Here is an 8,325-nt window from a genome sequence, read left to right as displayed (position 1 = left end):
CCACAGTTGCACACATTTGTAAATAGTTTGCGAAATTGTTTTGTCAAATTGTTACACTGTTGAATGGAAATAAACGTATTTTGCAATCTAAAAACACTTTTTCATTGTTGGTGGTGGTGTATTACAGAAGTAAAGCACTATTTAGGTGTTTGTGGCATCATTCATGGACAAAAAGAAGTGTACAATTCACTAGAGTGCATGAAATAATATCGTTTCACAAAAAGCTCTTTTTCTCCGCTTTTTGTTTCAAAACAGAGCATTTCGGTGAAACTAACCATTTTCTATTGTTGATTACTGAAGAACGGAATAAGGTAGAAACAAACTTTTTTTTCTGATGAAAGATGAGAGTTTAATCTTTCATTTGGTAGTATGTGTGTCTCCATAGTCCAAACACAACATTTTCTGTGGACCTTGAAAGATCAGTCAAAATGCTTAAATCGGCTGGCACTGGCGTCATCCCGTTTCTTTTTTTTTTTTTTTCTGGGAGATCTCAGTATTGATCATTTGAAATGTCATCATCATTGTTCTCCCTTTTTTTTTTTTTTTTTTTTTTGTATGTGTGTTTGTGCGTGTGTGCGTGCGTGTGTGTGTGCGTGCGTGCGAAAAAAAATAAAAATAAATAAGAATTCCCATACCGTTCACCTAAACCGAACACTTCAAAATCCAGCCAGAGTCGTGGGGCCGCCAGGAGACCCAAAGGGGGACCAAAGAAAAGAAAGAAAAGCGAAGCCCAGCACCGACCAGACACCACCCACCGGGCCACTAACCTTCACCAACCCCAAAGACATCCAAACTCCAACAAATCAGGGAAACCTCAAGGGCCCAAAGGAGAAACTGAGGAAAGGTAGAAAGGACAGACGAAGCAGAGTGAGATCCACAGACACCAGCCTCCACCGAATCAATGACCTGAGGGAGAAACAAATTGTGTCTGAGTCTCGATAGATGCTGGTGTGGTGGATCTAGCATGCATGAAAATCTCCACCAAAGAGGGGAGCCGTCGACCCCCGCCAGGACAGAGCAAGCGCAACACCTCAGGGCCCCCCAGGCCGCGGCCGCGCCAAAGGACGACCCCCGGGCCCCGCAGGGGCCACCGGCCGGAGAGCAAACCCCGGAGCAGGAGCGCCCCCCACCCCAACGCGGCCCGCGCCCCCAACCCAACGCAGCAGGACGGGGCACTGCAGGCCCACCAGGCACCCCACCGGCCCACAACCCCCGCTCCCCCCGCGATCCCCCCGCCCCCCCACCCCCGCCACCCACCCCAACCCAGCCCCAACCGAGGGGCAGACCCGCCCACGCCCAGCCAGGGGGGACAGCACCTGTAGCGTTAGTCCCCTGGCATGCAGTGAATCCGAATATTAGCCTTTAGTGCCCATTGGAGGTGAATCTGTTCGATCCTGTTGGCAGCAACTGGGTTCCTGACTATAAAAACACAACCATTAGTAACAAACTGCCAAATGCAGAGACATCAATGTAAGTTATCACGATGTGGTGGCTCTCGCTAACAGGCAGAATTAAATAACCAGAATTAGGTTAAAATATTCTATATACGTAGACCATATTTCTATGAATTTTGATATTTGTTTTTTATTTGAGGCCGATATTTTTTCCATTAAAATGTGATTTATGAGGAGGTTAGACCATTGGTCGATATTCAGAGTTTGTTTATTTTTCCAGTTAACAAGAATTGTTTTTTTAGCGATAGTAAGGGCTACAAGTGTAGATTGAAATTGTTTATGTGGTAGGTCAGTTGTTGTTAGGTCACCTAGCAAACACAAGTTTGGAGATAAAGGTATCCTATAGTCCAAGATAGCGGAAAGTTTTTCTAAGACTTTAGTCCAGAAATACATAACCGGGGTGCATAACCATAAAGCATGAAAATAAGTGTCTGTAGTGTTTTGTAAACACTGGAGACAAATGTCGGAGTCGGAGAGGCCCATTTTCTTCATCATATATTGAGTAATGTATGTTCTATGGATTATTTTGTATTGGATAAGTTGTAAATTTGTGTGTTTTGTCATTTTAAATGCATTTTCACAAACTTGAATCCAAAAGTCAGATTCCGGAGCTATAGACAAGTCTGTCTCCCATTTTAAGATGGGTAAAGACATTTTATCCGTATATGAAAGTAACTTATATATTTTTGAAAGTTTTTTTGTTGTTGTCGGAGAAAGCTTGGTAATATCTTTAGCTAAGCCAGGCGGTTGGAGCGTACCCTGAAGTGTTGGAATTTGTTTCTTTATCATATTTTTAACTTGCAGATAATGTAAAAAATTTCCGTTTGTTATTTTGTATTTTTGGAGCAAAGATGTATATGATATAAACATATTATCTGAGAAGAGATGGTGAAGATGTGTGATTCCTTTCTGCTCCCACACACCTAAATAAAACGTTTGGTTGTTAATTCGAAAGTCAGGGTTATGCCATAGGGGAGAAAGCCCACAGGGCTCCACTTGGGCTTTTGTAATTTCTAATGCCTTCCACCAAGCAGTCAGGGTGGCGGAGATCATTGGGTTTTTAAAACAATTATGTCGCTTAATCGATGTTGTAATAAAGAGTAAATCTAGAAGTCTGAGGTTATTACAATCCTTCTGTTCTAGTTCCAGCCAACAGTTAGTATCTCTGTTGGGTTGTGCCCATAGAACGATATATTGTAGCTGGTTAGCTATATAGTAGTACATAAAATTTGGTGCCTCTAGGCCACCTTTGGATTTACTTTTCTGAAGAGTAGATAGACTAATCTTTGCTTTTTTTTTTTTCCAGTAAAATTTTGTAACGGCTGAGTCCAACAACTGGAACCATTTAGCCGTAGGTTTAAATGGAATCATTGAGAAAAAATAGTTTATTTTAGGTAAAACTTTCATTTTAACGGTGGCTATTCGTCCTATTAAAGAAATAGGAAGATTATTCCAGCGTTCCAAGTCACTATGAATGTTATCCAGAAGTGGAGAAAAATTTAAATGAATTAAATCAGTTAATTTAGGTGAGATTTTTATGCCTAAGTATTTTAAATTACCTATAGGAAATGAGTAATGTGGGTCCTGGCTTGCAGGGTTCCATGAATTTTCTGTAATAGGTAGAAGTGTTGATTTTGTCCAGTTAATAGAATAATCTGACAACTGTGAGAATTTAGTTATTAAGTTAAATACTTCCCCTAACGAAATCGCCGGGTTTTCTAGATAAAGTAAAATATCATCGGCATATAGATTAATTTTATGTTCTGTTACCCCAGAGTGAATTCCTTGAATCCTTCTTTCCTGGCGTATGGCTATTGCAAGTGGCTCGATAAATATTGCAAATAATAAAGGGGATAGTGGGCATCCCTGTCTTGTGCCTCTCTGTAAAATAAAGCTCTTAGATATAATCCCGTTAGTAGTAACTGTAGCTTTGGGAGAATCATATAATACTGACACCCAGTGGATAAATGATTTCCCAAAGCCAAATTTATTTAAAACAGCAAAGAGGAAGGACCAGTTAACTTTGTCAAAAGCTTTTTCTGCATCCAACGATATAATAACTGCCTTCTTATCATGCCGCTGTGACATGCTAATAAGGTTAAAGAGCCTCCTAATATTATTAGTAGAGTGGCGATCTTTAATAAAGCCTGTTTGGTCGTTATGAATAATTGTCGAGATTACTGTTTCTAATCTAGATGTGAAAGCCTTAGTAATAATTTTGATATCAGTGTTAATTAGTGAAATCGGACGGTAACTTGATGGAAGGGTGGGGTCTTTTTCTGGCTTTAATAAAAGTTTAATTGCTGCTGTATTCATGTGTGGACGTATGTAACCATTAGTTTTAATTTCTGTTACTACTCTTAAGAATAGCGGAGCAAGCATTAACCAGTAGTGCTTAAAAAATATAGCCGGATAACCATCTGGGCCAGGTGCCTTGCCATTAGGCATACTATCTAGAGCACTGTACAACTCGTTTATAGTAAGTGGCGCTTCTAACATATCTTTATATTCAGTAGTTAACTGAGGCATATTTAAGCTACTGAGGAATGCCTCAATATGCTCAGGGTTAGGTTTGTTAGTTTCTGAGTATAGGTTGCGATAATAGTTATAAAAAATTTGATTAATTTCTTCTGGTGATTGTGTACATTCACCAGTTGTCCCTTTAATAGCCGTTATAAGAGATTTTTCCCGATTGCGTTGAAGTTGGTTTGCAAGAAATTTACCTGATTTGTTATTATATTCAAAGTTGTTGTATCTCAATTGTTGTATTATAAACTCTGTCTTTTTAGTTAGCATATCGTCTAACTGTATTTTTGTATTTTGTAAGTCAGTCCATATTTGGTCATTTGGGTTTATTGCGTACTCATCCGTCAGTTGTTTAATTTTATCTTCCAAGTCATTTTCAAATTTTTGATCCTGTTTCTTTTTATAAGATGAATATGATATAATTTTACCTCTAATTACTGCTTTCCCAGCTTCCCAGAGAAGAGATGGCGATAGGCCTGGAGAGTCATTTATTTCCAAAAAGTCTGCCCACTCTTTCCTTATAATTTTATCAAACTCTGCATCGTTTAGCAGAGAGATGTTAAAACGCCATGTTGGTGGTGGTTTAAAGGTAAAATCAACTTGTAGGGAAAGTGAGACTGGTGCGTGGTCGCTAATAATAATAGGATGTATTTTTGTAACAGTTTTATCAGCAATAGAGTTATTTGTAAGAAAATAATCAATTCTTGAAAAAGACCGGTGTACAGCAAAAAGAAGGTAAATTCCTTCTTATTTGGGTTTTTAAGTCTCCAGCTGTCGACGAGGCCAAAATCATCCATATATTCCCCTATTACTTTAGTAGATTGTAATCGCCTTATACATGTTGTGTTATTAGAACGGTCTATTAATGGATTTAAGACTGTGTTAAAGTCTCCTCCAATAATAATAGTAGAGTTCGCTGCTAAATCAAACAGCTGAGAGAAAAATTCATGGAAAAAGGCCGGATCATCATTATTAGGGGCATATAAATTGCCAAGTGTATATATCTTATTAAATATAGTTATCTGAATAATAATGTATCGGCCCTCTGGGTCTGTTATTGTATTATTTAGAGTAAAGAGTAAATTCTTATGTATGAGTATACAGACTCCTCTTTGTCTGCTGTTATAAGGGGCAGAGTATGCTTGGCTAAAATTCTTATCAATAAGTAATTTTTCTTCAGATTTTTGTAGGTGGGTTTCTTGCAGGAGGCAAATATCTGCTTTTAATTTTAAGAGATGGTCTAAAGTTTTTATTCTTTTTGCCTGTGAGCGAGCGCCACAAACATTCCAGGAAACCAGAACTAATTTATGCATACAAACAATATAGGCTCAGTCCTGTGTAAATATCTGCATAGGCCATTTGTCAATACTGGCATGTTATAGGATAGAATCAAAGTAGTTAGGTGATTTATATAATTTGTGTAAAATATAAGGAAATGTGTAAGTAAATATAACAGTGAAAAAACGGGTAGGGATGTGAAAGTGAAGGACGTTAGTGGGGAGTTAAACAACATTATAATACACCAGTAACTGGTAACCCAAGCGAGATTTTTTTTTTTTGTTTAAATCTACTTTTAGATATAGTTATGTATTATTATTATATTTATAATATAGCGTAAACATAATGAGTATTCATATTTTAGGTTTTATAACCACATATATATTATATGTATATGTATATGTATACGTATACATCTAATAATCAAACAAAGTTTAGTTCCATCGATGCTAATTAGAACAGCCAGGGAGTGGAGTTGGGGTTCCGGAATAGTTGGCCATCGATGTATAGTTTATCAACGACCATCATAGTCCGTTTACCGTCCTGCCTATTTTGTTTCATTATAGGAAACAGTACCTTTCGCCGCTCATTAATCTCTCTAGGGAATTGGTCATTCATTCCGAATGAGGTCCCTTTAAGCTCCCGTCCTTTACTTTTAACAAATACTTTTTGTTTAAAATGCTCAAATTTGGCGATAATAGGACGGGGTCTATTGCCCCTACGGGCTCCAAGCCGATGTACCCGGTGAAAGGAGATGTTATTTACTGTCTCCTGAGGAATTTTTAACGATGTCGTCATAAATTTTTTTATCTCAACCTCTGGATTGTCAGAGGTGTTCTCGGATATACCTGAGAATATTAAATTATCCTGCATGCTACGGGATTGAACATCCAGAATAGTTTCTTTTAGCATTTTATTTTCCTTTTTAATGGTTTCTAACTCGGCTGAAACAGTCACGAGTGTAGCGTGTATCTCGGCATTGTTGCGTTGGAGATCATTTATTTGTTGGCTGAAGAATTCCATACTTACCTTAAATCCTTTCACCTCCTCGCAGATTAGGGAGAGGACCTCTAACTTTTTATTTATGGACTCCAGCATACTGACCGAGACCTCCGTAGTAGTTAGGTCGTCCGTGTCCGTCGCTGAGTCATTCTTTCTCTTTTTAGAGGGTTTCTTAGACGGTTTCTCGACGGAAGAGTCCTCCATCGCGCAGTTGTAAAAATAACCGTCAATGAAGCGTTCGAGGTCCTCCACGTTGGATGGTATTCCAAATCTGTCGGATGAAAGAGAAAAGAGAAAAGCCAAGATATATGATGGTTAAACTCGAATTAGTTTAGCATAATAGAGCTAGTTCTATCTTAGCAGCAGGGCGCTGCCATGTTGGGGTGTCCCGGTCTCGCTGTAGGTCTCGCGATAATCACAGCATCTCGCGCATGCGTCTCCTCCTCCTGCGTCTCCTCCTCCGTCATCCCGTTTCTGAAAACGTCTGGCAGTCAAAGAGTTAAAATAGTTGCAGATTAATTTGATAATTGATTACTTGTCGATTAATCGATTAAATTTGACAACTCTGCCGAGAGCAACTAGGAAGTTTACAAGGCACCTGCGCCAATATTAACACGTTGGATTTCGTATTAGTCATAATCAATAGTGTTCTTGGTCTCATAAAAAATCACGTGCTAAAGATATTTGAGTAGTTTCTGCACAATTTTGGGCTGGTAAATCCGAAAGTAACATCCATTTATTTGAATAGGCCCTAGATTCCAGAAAAGTAGGCAGTATTAGTAGTAAACACCACGCTTACCAAACTGTATGGACATGCTTGAAAAGAGAGATGCGGCTTCATCAAAAATGTAATTAAGAGAATTCCAATATTATAACTTGCGTATTTTTAGCACTTTCTTCAAACAAAAATAAGGAATATCTCAAAAAGTAGAGCCAATTCTGAAAAACGAATGTCATTTTTAGCTGCGTCAAAATACCTTTATAACTTTATAGGCACTAAAATGCCTTATCCCTGAATACTGAAGATGGGCGACAATTTAAGCTTTCGCAGAGAGAATAACAAAAATTTCCAAGATGAGATAATAATTGAAGAAAAAAAAGTTACCCTAAATTATTTTGGACTACATCAAGTAATGCAGCAGAATATACTTTAGACTACATATGAATTAATTAGGGCTAAAATGACACTCAACATTTCAATTGAAATACAATGAAGCCAAATGCTACACTTCAGGAATGAAGAGTGGTTCAAAGTGGACTTTATTTTTATTTATTTTTTTAAATGGAGGCCATCAAGTCATCCACTAACAGACACCTTATTTATCCCACAGCTGCAAGGCATTATCATTTGTTACCGATTCTGTATATCAACCAGAAAAACATGACATAAAAGCTTCCATATGCTTTTCGAAATTCCATTGCGAGTGTTGGACACTAAATGCTTTGGAGTCATTTAGCATGAAGCCTTTTTGGAGCGCCGTTCCCGCAACCACCGCCGACTGTACACCCGCCGTCAGTCGCAACAAAAGCCAGAGGAGCATGCGGTGCGAAGACATGCCAGCGGAATAACTCCGCAAATCACAAACACATTGTCCTGCGTTCCATCAGGTACGTTCATCCAAAAGGTACACTGACAAATTAGAGCACAACGAGCAGATGCAAATAATAATAATAATAATAGGCGGAGTGCAACTGATGAAGCAAGAAGCAAACTGCTGCGCTCTTGCCATGCTACATTAAAGCTTTAATGGCTTTCTGCTCGTCATTTAGCGGCTGTAAACACCACGTTGGTGAACTGTGAGCTGCCTGCAGCATTATGTTGCTAAATTAATGAGGAAGAGGGGAGGGAAGTGGTTCCCCGTCCTCCGACTCCCCGGCATTGGCTCTCGTCCAGGCTCACAATGTGTGGAAGCAACAGGTTGTCGTTGGAACGCGCACTGGGAAGTCTCAGTCGGATTTAATAGAACTTCAGGCAAGCAGGAAATAGAAAACTTGTGGATTTCGGGGTTTGCAGGTTCCTTGATGGCCAGAGTCCTGCAGGTCTTGAATATTTCCCTTCTTCAAC

At 39.0% G+C, this 8,325-nt stretch overlaps 1 long non-coding RNA gene across 1 annotated transcript; it reads right to left on the bottom strand.

Moving 5' to 3' along the window:
- Nucleotides 1-546: 546 nt before the first annotated feature.
- Nucleotides 547-6,691, bottom strand: LOC144035218 (uncharacterized). The gene is made up of 3 exons (XR_013288393.1): nucleotides 6,288-6,691; nucleotides 1,317-1,419; nucleotides 547-906 (listed from the first exon to the last, which is right to left on the bottom strand). It is a non-coding gene; the product is annotated as an uncharacterized LOC144035218 (long non-coding RNA).
- Between the last annotated feature and the right edge of the window lie 1,634 nt (nucleotides 6,692-8,325).

This window comes from Vanacampus margaritifer, chromosome 15 (assembly GCF_051991255.1).
Source record: "Vanacampus margaritifer isolate UIUO_Vmar chromosome 15, RoL_Vmar_1.0, whole genome shotgun sequence".
NCBI classification, from domain to species: domain Eukaryota; kingdom Metazoa; phylum Chordata; class Actinopteri; order Syngnathiformes; family Syngnathidae; genus Vanacampus; species Vanacampus margaritifer.
The sequence above is the reverse complement of the archived record's forward strand: the minus strand, read 5'-3'. Positions and strand labels throughout refer to the sequence as shown.